This window comes from Erythrolamprus reginae, chromosome 1 (assembly GCF_031021105.1).
Source record: "Erythrolamprus reginae isolate rEryReg1 chromosome 1, rEryReg1.hap1, whole genome shotgun sequence".
In the NCBI taxonomy this organism is placed as follows: Eukaryota; Metazoa; Chordata; class Lepidosauria; order Squamata; family Dipsadidae; genus Erythrolamprus; species Erythrolamprus reginae.
In genome coordinates, this window is record NC_091950.1 from 367,133,577 (window position 1) to 367,152,888 (window position 19,312).

Below are 19,312 nucleotides of genomic sequence, written 5' to 3' on the forward strand. Positions count from 1 at the left end.
AAGATGAGGGCAAGCAGGAGGGCTTCTTCCAACACAGAGACGCTGGGGAAAAATCACAGCAAATTGCATCATGGGTTCATACCACTGCGGCACTCTGGACCACACGAGTAAGAACCCACCACTGCCTACCAGGCTTCAGAAAGGCTTGTAGCGCAGGGGGCAGCATGGGGGGGGGGACTTAATGAACTTAATCTGTATCCAGCCCTGGAGATTCCTAGAGGCCATACAGAGCCTTCTCTCTGCCTTTTCCAGCCCTGTTTCCTCCCAGGAGATTCCTAGAGAGGCTCCACGGAGGCTTCTCTCTGCCTTTTCCAGTTACAGAGGCTCGGGTTTATAAGTGGAAAATGGTTCTTGAGAAGGGGGGGGGGGAAATCTTGGAACACACGTTTTTTATCTAGAAAAGTTTGTAAGTAGAGGTGTTCTTAGGTAGAGGTACCACTGTACTCATGATACTGAAAAGTTAAATGTCAATGGCTTCATGTAAGATATTAAAAAATACAAGGGTGCCTCTTTTTCTTGTCCCTTCTTGTTCACATTTCTAACATACTGTAGATTTGAAGTACTTTTATACATTCTAGATTGTTTTTCTAGTGTCATACCAATTTATTCAGGTCTGTCTGTTTGCCCACCACCAAGCCGTAGTTGAGGATTTTTTACAGATAGATCATGCATTGAAGTTAGGCAAGATTAGGCACACTGACAGGCTATGGGCTGGAATTGCCTTATGCGAATTCTTGCTACATAGGATATTATCTGACATGTCACATGCAACTGTTATTTCCCTTTGATCAGGATAGAAGAAAACAAAAACACACTGCATAAATGAATGGAAGTTGCTTCAACCTGGAAAATAGGCTTGAACATACTTTTATATAATACATATAAATTAATGGTTTCAAAATAAATAGGATGAAACATTTCTATCGTTTTAAAATTAACAAAAATCCGTCCTTCTCATTTGTGCTATATAACTGATATGCCAAGTTCTAAATCAGGATATTGTAATATATATATTCTTGCAGCATTAATCTCACTTTACACATTGTTACTGTCAAATAATTTAATAAGCTATAAATTTATGTTCCTTTTTTTTAAAAACAAAAGTAAAAAATAAGCATCAGACTTAAAGCCTGCTTTCCATCTGTTCTGTCTATTTAGAAATGTGTGAGTTTTTAATAACAAAAAATATGATCCTGTTTTTTTCAAACCATAAAAAAGAAAAATACTGTACTTCAAATGCTTTTGAATGCTTTTTTCATAACAGAGAACCCTAATCATGAAAAAGGATAAAATCGTAAAGAACCTGATCATTGCATGACATCCATCAAGCACTGTCTGAAGAAAAGGAAGTTGTTTCTCCTTCAGTTGTACTCCAGATTGCTATACTATAAAACTCATAATTATTAAAAATCAGGTCATCTCCTAGGAAAAAGCCATTTCTTATTAGTATTATTGTTAGACGGTCACACCAAGGTTAAGTTATAGAAATAGCTTCAATGTCCATTCTTATGAAATGTTGATCATGTGTTCCATCCAACATACATATTGAGCATGAACGATATAATCTTGATAAATCTTTTGTCCACTTATGTATATATTTCTGTACTGAATGTTTATTTTTTTCCAACTGTCCTTGTTTGTAAAAGTATCAATTTTTTTATTTTTAAAAAAATAAGTGGCTTTGGTACTAAAACAATGTTTTGTAATTGTATGTGCTTTGATTTGTAAAATTAAAATTATCAAGTTCTCTAATATTTAGCCTACTGCTTAACAAAAAAATATTTATTTACTTATTATGAAATACCTTTGAAAATATTTTATTGCATTTGTATCTGAATATTAAAAACTATTGGATTAGATGATATAGGAATTATGGCCCTTAACTATTACTACATACATTATAACAGTTGAACCATTCAAAATGCAACACTTCACAAAAATTAGACCAGAACTGTTATCAGATTAATCATAAAACATGAGATGCAGCAGCCTGCTGAGGCTTTGAAAAAGCAACAAGAATAAATAACGCTTTACATGTGTACAGTACAGGAATGACCTACAGAAAAGAGGAAAAGGGTGATAGATGTCAGGACAATTATTATTATTATTATTATTATTATTTAGGAAATTTATATTGCCTATTCGCACATGGCGACTTAATGGGGCTTACAGAATATAAAACCTTATATAAAAATGCTGAAGGGAAGACAAAATCTGCACTTTACCCATCAAAAACAGTCACTATTTATTAAGGTTCATTACAGGTAGTCCTTAACTTACAACCACAATTGAGCCCAAAATTTATGTTGTTAAGTGAAACATTTGTTAATGTTTCATTGACAAATTAAAATTGTTTGCTTAATTTTACAAACTTTCTTGCCATAGTTGTTAAATGAATCACTGCAGTTGGTAAGTTAGCAACCCAGTTGTTAGGTGAATCTGAATTCTCTGTTGACACTGCTCATCAGGTGGTCAAAAAAAAAAATCACATGACTTTGAGACACAACTGTCATAAATATGAATCAGCTGCCAAGCATCTGAATTTTGATCACATGATCATTGGGATCCTATAAAGTTCGTAAGTGTGAAGAACAAGTCAGTGCTGTTGTAAGCAAAAACTTCAGAAGAGAAGGATTTAGAGGTAGTGATTCTGACAGTCTCAAAATGGGTGAAAAGTGCAGTAGGGAAAGCAAGTAGAATTCTTGGCTGCATAGCTAGAGGTATAACAAGCAGGAAGAGGGAGATTGTGATCCCACTGTATAGAGCGCTGGTGAGACCACATTTGGAATACTGTGTTCAGTTCTGGAGACCTCACCTACAAAAAGATATTGATAAAATTGAACGGGTCCAAAGATGGGCTACAAAAATGGTGGAAGGTCTTAAGCATAAAACTTATCAGGAAAGACTTAATGAACTCAATCAATCTGTATAGTCTGGAGGACAGAAGGGAAAGGGGGAACATGATCAAAACATTTAAATGTGTTAAAGGGTTAAATAAGGTTCAGGAGGGAAGTGTTTTTAATAGGAAAATGAATGCAAGAATAAGGGGGCACAATCTGAGATTAGTTGGGGGAAAGATCAGAAGCAACATGAGAAAATATTATTTTACTGAAAGAGTAGTAGATGCTTGGAACAAACTTCCAGCAGACGTGGTTGGTAAATCCACAGTAACTGAATTTAAACATGCCTGGGATAAACATATATCCATCCTAAGCTAAAATACAGGAAATAGTATAAGAGAAGACTTGATGGACCATGAGATCTTTTTCTGCCCTCATTCTTTTATGTTTCTATGTAACTTTGAACAGTTACTAAATGAACTGTCGAGGACTACCTGTACAACAACTCACAAAATGAGACACTTTATAGCAGCAATTCAGCCTTTGAATGGCTTGGAGGGGAAAACAAAACATTATTTTCAACAATACAATTTCTGGTTAAGAAATAAGCCATATTTTGACCTTTCTCCATGCTAGCTAAGCCTTCATCAGAAGCCCTGAAACAGTGTGTTTTCGTTCATCATGGCAACAGACACACTTCCTCTCTCCATGCATTTTCAAACTAAATCACATGCTAAATCACGTTGCTTAATAACGATCCCTTGTTCCGGCTCCGTGAGCTCAACCCAGAATACTGGTGATGAGTGTATATCTGGCCCTGGGCTCAGGTTGCTGCTACTCAATGCCAGGTCGGTGGTAAATAAAGCTCTCCTCATCCGGGATTTGATCCTGGATGAGGAGGCCGACCTGGCATGTGTAACTGAAACCTGGCTGGGCCCAGAGGGAGGAGTTCCTCTCTCGGAAATTTGCCCAGCCGGGTTTCAGATATGGCATCAACCTCGACCCCGGGGAAGGGGGGGAGGAGTGGCTATTATAGCCAGGGAGAGCCTCTGCCTGCGTAGACTCGTTGCTCCGGAGATTGCGGGTTGTGAGTCCCTCCTGGTGAAGTTGGACTTAGGGGTTCAGGTGGGCTTGTTTCTCACGTACCTGCCTCCCAGCTGCGTGGCACAAGCCCTGCCTGTGCTGCTCGAGGAGGTAGCCGGGCTGGCGGTGGGGTTCCCTAGACTTATTGTCTTGGGAGACCTCAACCTGCCGTCGCTCGGCGAATCCTCTGGATTGGCACAGGAGTTCATGGCCACCATGACAGCCATGGACCTGACCCAAGTAGTTCAGGGTCCGACTCATGAGGGGGGGCACTCACCCGACATGGTATTCCTCTCTGAGCAACTGAGTAATGGTCTGAGACTAAGGGGCTTAGAAGTGTTGCCTTTGTCATGGTCAGACCATTTTCTACTGCGGCTTGACTTCCTGGCTCCAATCCTCCCCCGCAGGGAGGCGGAACCAATTAAGATGTTCCGCCCCAGGCGCCTGATGGATCCAGAAGGCTTTCAGAAGGCGCTTGGGGTTCTTCCAGATACACTCGTCCGCAGTCCGGCAGAGTCTCTGGCTGAGGCCTGGAACAAGGCGGCAGCAGAGGCCCTTGACCGTATTGCGCCGTTGCGACCTCTCCGTGGCGCTAGACCCCGTAGAGCTCCATGGTTCAACGAGGAGCTCCGGGAGTTGAAGCGCCAGAAGAGACGTCTAGAGAAGCGATGGAGGAAGAGTAAGTCCGAATCCGACCGAACACTTGTAAGAGCCTTTATTAAGACTTACAAAGTGGCGCTCAAGGCGGCAAGATGCGCGTATCATTCCGCCTTGATTGCATCAGCGGAATCCCGCCCGGCCGCTCTGTTTAGGGTGACCCGCTCCCTTCTTAATCAGGGGGGAGTTGGGGAGCCCTTACAGAGTAGTGCCGAGGACTTTAACACGTTTTTCGCTGATAAAATCGCTCGGATCCGGGCCGATCTCGACTCCAATTGTAAAACAGAGTCGACTGACAACGAGTCAGTCGAGGTGACTGGGGCTAAACGTCTTTGTCCATCTGTCTGGGAGGAGTTTGACTTGGTGACACCTGATGAAGTGGACAAGGCCATTGGAGCTGTGAGTTCTGCCACCTGTTCACTGGATCCGTGTCCCTCTTGGTTGGTTTCGGCTAGCCGAGAGGTGACACGGAGCTGGGCCCAGGAGATTACCAACGCTTCCTTGGGGAGGGGAGTCTTTCCAACACTCTATAAAGAAGCGCTCGTGCGCCCCCTCCTCAAGAAGCCCTCCCTGGACCCAGCCGTACTCAATAACTACCGTCCAGTCTCCAACCTTCCCTTCATGGGGAAGGTTGTCGAGAAGGTGGTGGCACTCCAGCTCCAGCGGTCCTTGGAAGAAGCCGATTATCTAGGTCCCCAGCAGTCGGGTTTCAGGCCCGGATACAGCACGGAAACTGCTTTGGTCGCGTTGATGGATGATCTCTGGCGGGCCCGGGACAGGGGCTTGTCCTCTGTCCTGGTGCTTCTTGACCTCTCAGCGGCTTTCGATACCATCGACCATGGTATCCTTCTGCGCCGGCTGGAGGGGTTGGGAGTGGGAGGCACTGTTCTCCAGTGGTTCTCCTCCTACCTCTCCGGTCGGTCGCAGTCGGTGTTAGTGGGGGGTCAGAGGTCGACCTCTAGGTTTCTCCCTTGTGGGGTGCCTCAGGGGTCGGTCCTCTCCCCCCTGCTATTTAACATCTACATGAAACCGCTGGGTGAGATCATCCAAGGGCATGGGGTGAGGTATCATCAATATGCCGATGATACCCAGTTATACATCTCCACCCCATGTCCAGTCAATGAAGCAGCGGAAGTGATGTGCCGGTGCCTGGAGGCTGTTGGGGCCTGGATGGGTGTCAACAAACTCAAACTCAATCCAGACAAGACGGAGTGGCTGTGGGTCTTGCCTCCCAAGGACAATTCCATCTGTCCGTCCATCACCCTGGGGGGAGAAACATTGACCCCCTCAGAGAGGGTTCGCAACTTGGGCGTCCTCCTCGATCCACAGCTCACATTAGAGAAACATCTTTCAGCTGTGGCGAGGGGGGCGTTTGCCCAGGTTCGCCTGGTGCATCAGTTGCGACCCTATTTGGACCGGGAGTCACTGCTCACAGTCACTCATGCCCTTATCACCTCGAGGCTCGACTACTGTAACGCTCTCTACATGGGGCTACCTTTGAAAAGTGTTCGGAAACTTCAGATCGTGCAGAATGCAGCTGCGAGAGCAATCATGGGCTTTCCCAAATATGCCCATGTTACACCAACACTCCGCAGTCTGCATTGGTTGCCGATCAGTTTCCGGTCAGAATTCAAAGTGTTGGTTATGACCTATAAAGCCCTTCATGGCACCGGACCAGATTATCTCAGGAACCGCCTTCTGCCGCACGAATCCCAGCGGCCAGTTAGGTCCCACAGAGTGGGTCTTCTCCGGGTCCCGTCAACGAAACAATGCCACTTGGCGGGACCCAGGAGAAGAGCCTTCTCTGTGGCGGCCCCGGCCCTCTGGAACCAACTCCCCCCAGAGATTAGAATTGCCCCTACCCTCCTTGCCTTTCGTAAGCTACTAAAAACCCACCTCTGCCGCCAGGCATGGGGGAATTAAGACCTCTTCTCCCCCTAGGCTGATACAACTGTATGTATGGTATGTTTGTACGTATGCTGGTTTTATACATTAGGGGGTTTTAAGCTAGTTTTTAGTATTGGATTTTTACTGTATATTGTTTATGACTGTTGTTAGCCGCCCCGAGTTTTCGGAGAGGGGCGGCATATAAATCCAATAAATGAAATGAAATGAATGAATGATTCAGCATCCTTAATTCGCCTTTCAATTTATAATCTTGAAATATTAATCCCCAATATACAGCTTTCTGTTGGGCCAAGCGTAAGAAATACGTTCTATTTGCAGAAACTGATTTGCTTTCTGAAATAGCTTGTAATAAGTCTATTTGCAACTGGCAGTTACAGTATCATGAATGATATATGAATTATCAGAGCTGGCTCTAAAACCAGGCCATCCAATTCTACAGGTGGTCCTCGAGTTACAAACACAATTGGGACCAGAATGTCCACTGCCTAAGCACGGTGGTTGTTATGTGAATCATATGGTCCTTAACTGAATCTGACTCCTCCCACTGACTTTGCTTGTCAGAAGCCAATTAGCAAGATTGCAAATCACGTGACCCCAGGATTCTGCAAACCATCATAACTATATGCTAATTATCCACATTTTGATCATGTAACCAGTATCGGGTTCCTACCGGTACAAATGAGGATCTTGCGGCCCAAGACCAAGAAGAATCAGAATTTTATGTGATATGGAATAAAGTGTATATATGGATAAATAAGAAAAAGAAGTAAAAGTAAAATTTATGTGAAAAATGTAGAAGAATGTATGACTCATATTTTGTGTTTTATTTAGTCTATATACGAAGGATTTTTATATAAGATCAAATAGAATTTCTTCTTTTCATTTAAAGTAATAAGTTGACTTAAAGTATTAATAAGGTATTCTTTTTTCTGTATGGAAATTTAACTTCTAGAATAAGAGGGGAAATTGCAACCCCAAATTTATGTTAAATGTATGTTTGTTGGTATTGTCTTTTTATGAAAATTCAATCAAGTTTATTTTTTTTTAAAAAGATTTTGTTTCTGCGCATGCACAGGAAGCAAAATCTTGTGAAGATGTGTGTGCAAGAGATTTCAGCGATTTTTTCTTCTGTGCATGCCCAGAAGCAAAAAAAAATATCACAAAATCTCTCTCCCATGCACTCGCCTCACGAGATTTTGCTTCTTGCTGCAACAGAAGCAAAGCTACATGTGCAGCTCACTGGTAGAGGCAGAATCGAGAATCCGCCCCTGTATGTGACCATCGGGATAATGTGATGGTTGCAAGTTCAAGGACTACTGTATTTATATTTTTTTCAATGCCTTTGAATGGTCGCTGAATTAATGGTTATGTGTCTGCAGTTTAGTAAGGTACAGTTCTGTTGACATTTATTCCTGAGGGAGGACAAAGAAAAGGCATGAATTTCTGCAGATCCTCTGATAGGTTGGAATGGAATAGGAGAAATCCAGGACATATCTTCATTCATTTAACTGACTTCAGGAAATAACCATCTATGATGGAATCTTCCACATTTTCAGGAATCTTGATAGCTGACTTCTCTTAACTATGGAGTGTGTTTGTGTTGCATTAGCATTTTTCTCTGTATGATAATGATAAACAGAGCTTGGGCTCAGAGTCTTTTTATAGACTAGTTCCTTACTTAGAGGAAAGCCTACTCTTCTTAAAATAACTTTATAGAAAATAAAGTTGAAAGACTAAAGAGAAAATTAAGTAGATTTGTTATTCTCTCTTGGAGTTTCTGAGAATAAAAACACATGTTCAATTTGTAATCCAATATAGGTTTTATGCTTGGTGCTACGGTTATCAAAACTGGAACAGTTTTAGGGAAAAACTAGCAGATCAAAATTCAGCTATTCTGATTTGGTCTGATGTTAGTAACATAAAAACTGTAACTGTAAAAAATATGACTTCAGTAACCGAGTTGTCGAAGCGTGGAACTCATTACTGGACTCCATAGTGTCATCCCCAAACCCCCAACACTTTACCCTTAGATTATCTATGGTTGACCTATCCAGATTCCTAAGAGGTCAGTAAGGGGCGAGTACATGTGCACTAGAGTGCCTTCCGTCCCCTGTCCTATTGCTCTCCTATATCTCCTATACCTTTCTTCTATGCCTATATCTCTTCTTCTATTCTTTCATTGATATGTTCTATTACTATATCTTCTTTTCTATTCTTTCTTAGATATATTTTACTATGAGTATCTCCTCTATAACCTTCATCATGTATTTTACTATGTGTATATAGATATATACCCACTAAAACCCTCATTGTGTATTGGACAAAATAAATAAATAAATATATAAAATAAAATAAAATAAATAATATGACTATCTTATTTTGACTCCCACCTTTAGTTACATTTAATTATGTGTTTTACATTATTTCTTGCAGTATGCAGTTGTCTTGTTCATTAAATACTTCAGCAGAGTATACAGAACATTCAGAACCGGAAGTGGATTCCTCCCGGTTTGCCTGAACCCGTAGCAAACTGAGAGGTCACTGGTGACATCACAATGATGATACGGAACCAGTTCGGTCAGTGCTGGTCCGTGGACAGCAGCATCTTTTTTTGGAATTGTTTTTAAAAAATGTAAAAAAAACATGCGCACAAACCGAGTTTCTGGTACTGCATGTGCATTGCCATCTTGTTTTCGGCTTTTTAATTTTGTTATTTATTTATTTATTTTATCTAGGAAGACCTCAGAAATCAACAATTTCTAAAGATCTTGAAAAAAAGTACTCAGCTAAATGGAAAGAACATAATGCGCCATCAGTATGTGTAATGTATGTTTAAAATCTTAGAGGAAGAGCATATTAGGTCAACTGCTTGCTTAAAGCACTGGGCTAGCTAGAAACCAGGAAACGGAGTTCCAGTTCTGCCTTAGGCACAGACTAAGGATCACTCTAAGCCAGCTGGATCACTTTAAGCCCATCACTCTTCCTCTCAGCCCACCTCAACTCACATGGTTGTTATTATGTGGAAAATAGGAGGAGGAAGGAGTATGAGATACTGTACTGCCTTGAGCTATTTATAAGAATAATAAAGGGAGGGTTAATAAATAAATAAAAACAAACATTTAGATGCATGAGGGGTATTAAAGCTAGATTAACAAGACTGACAGTCACATACAAAGTTGTTATTGCTTTTGAGAGGTTTTTTTTTTAATATAAAATAATTCCCTACACACTTTTTAAAAAATGATAGAAGAATATTTAGCTTAATCTTCCTTCCTATCATTATTGGGAGACCTGAAAGATCTTGTTAGGGACAGATTTTCATGGAAAAACTCCATCTACAGGTATTTATGGAGATTATAGCATTTAGACTTAGATTCTTAGCATCTAAATGCTATATTCTAAGATTTAGATTCTTAGTCATCCAGGTCACGGTTGTCCCAAAGGTGCTTTTTTCAAGAGGCACTAGATTTTCTATTTATTTTTATTTATTTACCAATATTAGTTTTGTAAAACTTGTAGAAGATAACAGTTATGAATATGAACATGGACATGAATGAAGGAAATGAGTACTAATAAATGGAGACAGTTAATTGGATTGCCACTGTATTTTATTGTTTTTTTTATATGTTGTAAGTCGCCCCGAGTCTTTGGAGAGGGGCAGCATAGAAATCCAACAAACAAACAAATAAATAAATAATGTGTGTGACTGCATAGCTAGGGGTTTTATTATGTTACTAATGTCTTTTAAATGGATCTAATTTTTTATTGTTAGATTTGTAATGTATTGTATTATTGCTATGCTATGAACCCCCCCCCCCGAGTCTTCGGAGAGGGGCGGCATACAAATCTAATAAACTATAACTATACACAAATGAACAAACAAACAAATAAATAAATAAATAAGGCATTTTTGTTAATATGTTTTGCACAACACTGGAGAAGTGAGGGAAAAAAAGAACTCGTTTTCTCTCCAGATCTTTCACAAAGTGTAGGTAGTTCTCAACTTACGACCACAATTGAGCCCAAAATTTATGTTGGCAAGACATTGGTTAAATGAGTTTTGCTCTATTTTGTGACTTTTCTTGCCATAGTTATTAAGTGAATCAGTGTAATTGTTAAATTAATAATACAGCTGAATCTGGTTTCCTCATTGACTTTGCTTATCAGAAGATCTCAAAATGTAATCACATGGCCCTGGAACACCGCAACCATCATAAATATAAGCCAGTATTCAAGCATCAAAATGTAAATCACGTGACCACTGGGATACTGCAATCGTCAAAAGTGTGAAAAAAGGTCCTAAGTCACTTTTTTCAGAGCCACTATAACTTTGAACGGTCACTCAGTGAACTGTTGTTGTAAGATGAGAACTATATGTAATACAACCCCTTAGTGGGCACTAAACAGGAGATGTTATGAACTCTTCCTCACTCTTGAGGTTTCTTAATAATATAGCACATCAAATAGCACATCCTGGATTTGAATGAATGAAATATTCTCATTGAATACTTTGTTCTGTACAAAGTTCAATGTGCACAACAGCATGTGGTATTGATTGTCAGTCAGTGTCACTTCCTAAGTGGACAGTTTGATTTCACATAAGTTTGATTCACTTGGAGTTGTGTTGTGTTGTTTAAGTGTTCCCTATATTTTTTTGAGCAGTGTGTGTGTATATATATGTATATATGTGTGTGTGTGTATATACGTGTGTGTGTATGTATATATATATATATACAGTATGGACAGAGAAGTGGTTGCACTGTTAGTGGAGTCTAACTTTTCAGAAAGCCAATAGAACAGGGGTCTCCAACTGTGGCAACTTTGCTGGCTGAGGAATTCTGGGAGTTGAAGTCCACAAGTCTTAGAAGTTGGCAAGTTGGACATATATATGTGTATAACATGTTTTTGCTGAATTTTTATTTTGCTGAATATATATATATTCTGTATATGCAACTCTTTAGGTATATATTACTCACCTGATGCTACCTAAAGATTCATTTCTGTTTCATTGTATTTCACTGCTACATCACCAGACAGTTAATGTATGCATATACTTATACAGTCCTGCAGAAGTTGGCATGGTCCAGTTTGTCTAAAGTTAACTAGTGAATTTATGGCTGGCATCACAATTGACTTAAACACTGCTTTAAATGTGATGCTAAGCAACTTGAACAGGGAACGTGACACCTTCTACACCCTCCAGGCCTCTTTCTTCTTTGGCATTTATTGAGCTTCTTACCCAAAACTGACTTTGTTTTTAAATTAAAGCAAACACACATTAAATTTTTTTAAAAGCTCCTGTTCTACCAAGTAAAACACTAAGCAATGAGCTGCATCATTCCCTAAGGCTTTTCTTTTAAAAAAAATAAGCACAGTAACTAAATGCAGTTCAATGTACTTATGTAAATGTTACTTGCCATGAATTCTGTTTTCTACACATTAAAAAAAACCCTGATAAAACGCAGTTCCTAGGAATTATGCAAACTCCTTGTGGTACATCCATATACGCAGTGCTAGCATTCTAGCTTTCTGTGTTCCCTAGGCCTGAGGTTAATATTTGTTTGTTTGCTTGTTTGTTTGTTTATTCAACCTCTATGCCACCCAATCTCAAAGGACTCAGGGCGGCTTACAATAATAATATAAATATTTTATTTATTTATTATTTATTAATTTTACTTCTATGCTGCCCAATCCCGAAGGCAAATAGAAATAGATTCAGAACAATAAGAACAAGTCAAATATAATACAGTGATACCTTGTCTTACAAACTTAATTGGTTCCGGGATGAGGTTCTTAAGATGAAAAGTTTGTAAGACGAAACAATGTTTCCCATAGGAATCAATGGAAAAGCAATTAATGCATGCAAGCCCAAAATTCACCCCTTTTGCCAGCCGAAGAACCCCACCTCCAGACTTCCGTGTTTTTGTGATGCTGCAGGGGAATCCCAGCAGGGGAATCCCAGCAGTGTAAAAATGGGCGCTTTGCTGGCAACGGAAGTCCGGAGGTGGGGTTTCCCAACGAGGGGAGCCTCAGTGAAATCGCAGCATCGCAAAAACATCAAAGTCCTCAAAACCCCACCTCCAGACCTCTGTGTTTTTGCAATGCTGCGATTTCACTGAGGCTCCCCTCGTTGGGAAACCCCACCTCCGGACTTCCGTTGCCAGCAAAGCGCCCATTTTTGCACTGCTGGGATTCCCCTGCAGCATCACAAAAACACGGAAGTCTGGAGGTGGGGGTTCCCATGGAGGGGAGCCTCAGGGGAATCCCAGCAGCGCAAAAAAGGATGCTTCACTGGCAACGGAAGTCCGGAGGCGGGGCATCCCAGCCGCGGCAGTGGGTTTGTAAGGTGAAAATAGTTTGTAAGAAGAGGCAAAAAAATCTTAAACCCCGGGTTTGTATCTCGAAAAGATTGTATGATGAGGCGTTTGTAAGACAAGGTATCACTGTATCTAAAACTATAAAACCCAGTAGTAAAAAGAACCCATTAATTATAAAACAGTCAGATTCACATGCATACATTCCATTCATACAGTTTGGCCATGAAAGATATGCACACAAAGACCACATACCTGCTTTACATGTACATAAAATAAGGCTTCTTAAAGACGCCAGATATGTCACTGAAACCAGACCTGATTAAATAAACTGAGGTCTCTGGTTCTCATCCAGTCATAGAGAAACTAAACTGCCCGACTAATGAGTAACTGTGAGCATTTCTGGTGTCTGCATTGTTCCAAAAGAGACAAAGGCAATGTAGACCAAAACAACATTTCAGAATTGATAATAAAAGAGAATTTTAAGTTCTCGACACAGTTAAGATAATTGTAGGCAAGGTTGAAACCACACTCACTCTTACGGTATTACCATTCATTTCCCTAGTTTTAATATCTTTATGCATTACCCATACTGACATGACTTCCCATTCTCACTATTGCACATTTGAGGGTTATAATATTTTTTTAATTAAATACAGTACTTAGTATGCAATTGTCTGGTTTTGTTCTGCAACCCAGAAGACTGACACAGATTTCAGAGGATAATCAGAACTGCAGAAAAAACAATTGCTGCCAACCCGCCTTCCACTGAGGACCTGTCTACTGCATGAGTCAAACAAATAATTCCCTCAACACTGTCAAACTATTTACTAAGTCTGCACTACTATTACTACTAGTTTTTTCTCGTCATTCCTATTACCCATTTCCTCCCACTTATGCATGTATGACTGTAACTTGTTGCTTGTACCTTTAAGATTTTTTATTAATAGTGATTGTTTCTTCATTGCTTATTTGACCCCTATGTGTTGTACCTCATGATTCTTGACAAATGTATATTTTCTTTTATGTGCACTGAGAGCATATGCACCAAAGACAAATTCCTTCTGTATCCAATTACACTTGGCCAATAAAGAATCCTATTCTCCCATTCTATTCTTTTTGATCCATTTTATACCCTGGTGAAGTGGAAGCCAAAATGGCTCACCCAATTCAGAGATGAGGATATCAGTTCCTCCATGCTTAAAAGAGAAGTTGATGTTGTAAAAATAGTTGCAAATATATTTCCCAAAATAGCATTACTGTATGAACTCCACCTTATTCATACTCTTCAAATTAAGTTCATACTGCAGATCAAGTTGATAGCATAATGGCACAAGAAACAGCAGCATAAACCCATTTCTTGACAATTAATTGTATCTGATGTTAGTTACTGATCTAGAAAAAAGGTGGTGAAAGAAGTAACAATACACGAGTATCAAACTTGCAACATGATATTGTTGTGACATATTGTAACATTCATGGAACTGGGGTGGGCCTGGCCTGTGCATAACACATCCGGTCCATGGACTGCCAGTTTGACACCCCTGTAATAATATGAAAGCATTCTATGAATAATCAGACATTCATATGAAATACCTAGTTTTAAACCCCATGGTTATGTAATTTGTTTATATTTCTCGCTTCATTGGGTTTTTTCCACTAACATTATTATTAAATACTATACCTCTACCACTAATGGAAAAGAAAACCATACATTATATATTTATGCAACACTACTCTTTATCTAGATCACTTAAATTACAATAAACAAGAAAGTTTACCAAAATTAACTCTCTTCTCAAATAATGTTGTTATGCTTTAAAATTCTGTTTAGAACCACAGAAACAAAATCCTCTTTGTCTTTTATCACAGACTTGACTATTTTTCCTACATAAGTATCAAAATTCAAGAAATAAATATATAAGCTGTATATTATATGTTAAATCTTCCAATTTAATTGTCTTTCTCAATAACATTGAGAATAGCCTTCTATGATCAGATCCAAGACCTATCTAATCCACCACTCTGCTTCATTCAGTTGGCAACAAGATGTACATGAAAACTCACAAATAGACAATAAGTGACAAATATACATTCAACATTGGAGACAATTCATAGCCATCATAAGAGTATTGACACTTTTGAAATTTGATGTTGGAAGACTTCTGAAAATACTGTGGACAAATAGATCATTGAACAAACCAATCCAGAATTCTCATTTGTTCACATTTCTGCCTGGCTCTCTGGAGAAGGCTGTAATGCTAGGCAAGGTTGATGGAAACAGCAGAAAATGAACCAACAGCAAGGTACATGGACTCCTGTTACAGTGGCAATGGGTGCTCTATTGGAAGACTTGAAAGACCATCATGGAGACAATCTATTTCTAGGAGTTGAAAACAATTTGATGGTCCATAATGAATCCATCCATCCATCCATCAACAGTGCTATGCAACATTAACTTATTCAAATCCCTTTAAATCGATGTTTCTCAATTATTTTCTGTTAGCCCCCCCCCCCCAGAAGAAGAAAACATTTTGCACGCCCCCCCCCTCCCCCCCAACTCTCTGCTGGGACAATTGTTTGCAATATTTAGCACGTTTTCGCTGAAAAAAACTCAACTGGCTTATCAGCATGATTAGCTATAATGTGTTTAAGTGACGCCTTAATTTATTTGGCTTCATGCTGTCTGCTACCAACATTTTTAGACACAGTAAATATACCTGTCTGTCTTCATCTCCCACTGTAGTCACAGTGAAGCCAAACACTACATACGCTTCATCATATTTCAAATCTTAGCTTTCGGGAGACTTACATTTGTCACATTATCTCTGTCTCTTCCTTTCTTTTCATCCCTGTTAAATATTTTTCCATGGTGTATCTTAAGGGTTTGTATATATCTTCATATATCCTACTTTGTGCCGTGTGTTATTGTTTGGTGCAAAAAACCCCTACTCCCTGTGGCAAAAAAGGCATATTTCCAGGGTCTCGTGCCCACCCCAGCATCGCTCCACGCCCCATTATTTGAGAAACAATGCTTTAAATCGAGCTAGGTTGACAGTCATCACAATGCACTAACAAAAAACTTTATTTTGTCTATCCTTTAGCTCTTATCACTCAATTTAATCTACTAACTCAAAATTTTATTACTGGTTATTTTTTAATCTCTTTCTCCATTATACACCATATATACACTATATTATTATTATTATTATTATTATTATTATTATTATTAATTCAATTTGTATGCCGCCTTCTTTTCTTAACAGTTCTTAATTTCAAAGATGCTTTTTCTCCCACTATTGTTTCACTGAGATACGTTTTTAAACTAATTTTATTAACAATATAAAACATATAACATATAAAATACAAAGTGCAAAAGATAAAAATATGGAAGAAGTAAAAAGAAAAATGTAGAAAGAAGTAAGAAAAAGAAATAACCTCCTCCTACTTCCCATCAAATATAGATAATTTTTAACAACTTGTCACCATCTCTTAAATTACAGAAACCATCCTTTTATTTCACAGCCCACCCTATTCTCTATAAACAGCCTCATCATTTTATCCTAATCAACGTAAAATTTATTTTATTTTATTTATTTATTTAGTCCAATACACAATGAGAGTTTTAGTGTGTGTGTGTGTGTGTATACGTATATATATACACACACACACACACACATAGTAAAATACATGAAGGTTATAGAGGAGATACTCATAGTAAAATATATCTATGAAAGAATAGAAAAGAAGATATAGTAATAGAACATATCAATGAAAGAATAGAAGAAGAGATACAGTATAGGAATAGAAGAAAGGTATAGGAGATATAGGAGAGCAATAGGACAGGGGACGGAAGGCACTCTAGTGCACTTGTACTCGCCCCTTACTGACCTCTTAGGAATCTGGATAGGCCAATCGTAGATAATCTAAGGGTAAAGTGTTGGGGGTTTGGGGATGACACTATGAAGTCCGGTAATGAGTTCCACACTTCGACAACTCGGTTACTGAAGTCATATTAAGAGTTATCAGAAATAACAAGTTTTCTATTACAAACTAAATCTAATAAGCACACCTAAAGGCCTTCTTTTTACAATTGCATCTTAGAAATAAGATTTTATTTTATATTTTTAAAGAAAGCCCCCAAATCTCATCATTCAAATAGTCAGTAATAATCTCTTCTTTCTTAGTCAGGTCTATCTCATTCGTATATATGTCACCAATGGGCATTCTAACACTATTATGCCATGCCATAACAGCTTGCCAGCCAATTTCTTGGACATACACTATAGCAGTAATTTTCAACCTTTTTTGAGCCGCGGCACATTTTTTACATTTACGAAACCCTGGGACCCATTGAGGGCGGGGGGGGGGGTTGTTAAAAAAAGTTTGGACCAAAACATTATCTCTCTCTTCCTCCCTTTCGCTCTATTTCTCTCTCCCTCTTTCTCTCCCTTCCTTCCTCTTTCTCTCTCTCCATCCCTCTTTCTTTCTCTTCCTTCCTTCCTTCCTCTCTTTTTTGCTCTCTTTCTCCCTCCCTCCCTCTATGTCTTTCTCTCTCTTGCTTTCTTTCTCTTGTTCTCTTTCTCTCTGTCTCGCTTTCTTTCTCTCTCTCTCTTGCTTTCTTTCTCTTTCTTTCTCTCTCTCTTTCTTTCTTTCTTTCTGGAACTAACTCCCCCCAGAGATCAGAATTGCCCCCACCCTCCTTGCCTTTCGTCAGTTTCTTAAAACCCACCTCTGTCGTCAGGCATGGAGGAATTGAGATATTCCCTTCCCCCTAGGCCTATACAATTTATGCATGGTATGTTTGTGTGTATGTTCGGTTTTTTAAATAAGGGTCTTTTAATTATTTTAAATATTAGATTTGTTATATGTTGTTTCATTGTTGTTGTTAGCCGCCCCGAGTCTACGGAGAGGGGCGGCATTCAAATCAAATCAAATCAAATCAAAAATAAATTTCTCTCTCTGAGCTTCGCGGCACACCTGACCATGTCTCGTGGCACACTAGTGTGCCGCGGCACACTGGTTGAAAAACACTGCACTATAGAGCTACATATTAAGTCAGTTGTCTGTATTCTTCGACAAAGGTTCATCAACAAAAATGTCCACAAGTATAGTGCCTGTGTCAATGCTCCTTCAAAAAGAGCCAAATTATTTTCTATCTCTGTCTCATTGGTGAACAAATTGTTTAAGAAGAGACAGGGTAAACATTTAATTTGCAAAGTTTTGTATGCTATTTTCAAAATAAACACATTTAGGAAAGATATTTAATGTTTTTTAAAAATCAAACATAAATGGGGCAGCTGTTATATAATACTTTCAAAACCAAATAAAAAGAGAGACTGAGAAGTCTAAATTCAGAGCTGTTCACCTTTCAACATCTTGGCTCTATTATCTCATTTGTAGGAGATATTGGAAATAGAATAGCCATATATTGTCTTCTCTCTCTTCAACTTTTAATAAAGTGCAACCAAACCCAATAATAATTTCACTGGATCATCATAAGTTACAATGAATAGCCACAACACAAGACATGTTTTCATTTTTTTCTCTTCTTCAGAAGTCTGTATGTCTTCACATATTTCCAATTTTGAGTCACTGTAGAAAAAGTTACAATAAATTGCTTTCCAGAATGTGGAACCATATAGTTTGATTGAGCCATATGTCTGCCAAGCATCGTAAAGGTTTACAGTAAATGATGAGTAATTTACAACATTCATAGTGATGTGCCAGCAACTCAGATAAAAAATATACCGTAATTCATTCAGACAAAATAATGTGCTCAACTCCAAACTTGTGCATTTTTATTTCAACAATGTAGAAGAAACCATAATTGAATTTTTATCCTAACTAATCAGAAAAATATGATGCATATTCTCTATTTGGCATCCCCCCATATTGAATTAAAAGGCTGTGCAACATTTCACATATGCATTCTTTGACGCACGTTTATGCCTGTGCACAGATTGAAAAGGGCACATAAACATGACAATTCCTTTTGAAATATGAATAGTAAAAGCAGAGAAAGGAATGGATTGTATTTTATTATTTGGGGAATGATGATATAATGCTGTTATTGGAAATGGTAATTTTTAGATTAATTTTTCTTCCATCTCAGAGTTTTTTCCCCCAACTTTTAAAATTAGATTAAATCTATCATAAATGTAACACATTTTTTTAAACTTTCCTGCCAAAATTTACCAGGAACCCACACTGCAGGTTTTTTTTTAAATTATAAACATCACAGATCTCAAAAGCATAAAAAAGCAATCTCATATGACTGATAAAGCCTGCTTATTCATCCTCCCATAAAATAATATATTCACTCTGGAGTAACCATTTGGTATTTGTTAAATATATACTCGATGGCAGATCAAAGATATACAGTTACTCCTCAACTTATGAACACAATTGAGCCCAAAATTTCTGTTGCTAAATAAGACAGTTGTTAAGTGAATTCTGCTCCATTTTACCGCCTTTCTTGCCACATTTGTTAAGTGAATCGTTGTTATT

The 19,312-nt window shown here is 38.7% G+C and overlaps 1 protein-coding gene across 6 annotated transcripts in view; it reads right to left on the bottom strand.

Annotated features, from left to right (window-relative positions):
* TRERF1 (transcriptional regulating factor 1) overlaps positions 1-19,312 on the bottom strand; it is a 135,583-nt gene that overhangs the window by 96,560 nt on the left and 19,711 nt on the right. The gene's annotated exons all lie outside the window — the stretch shown is intronic.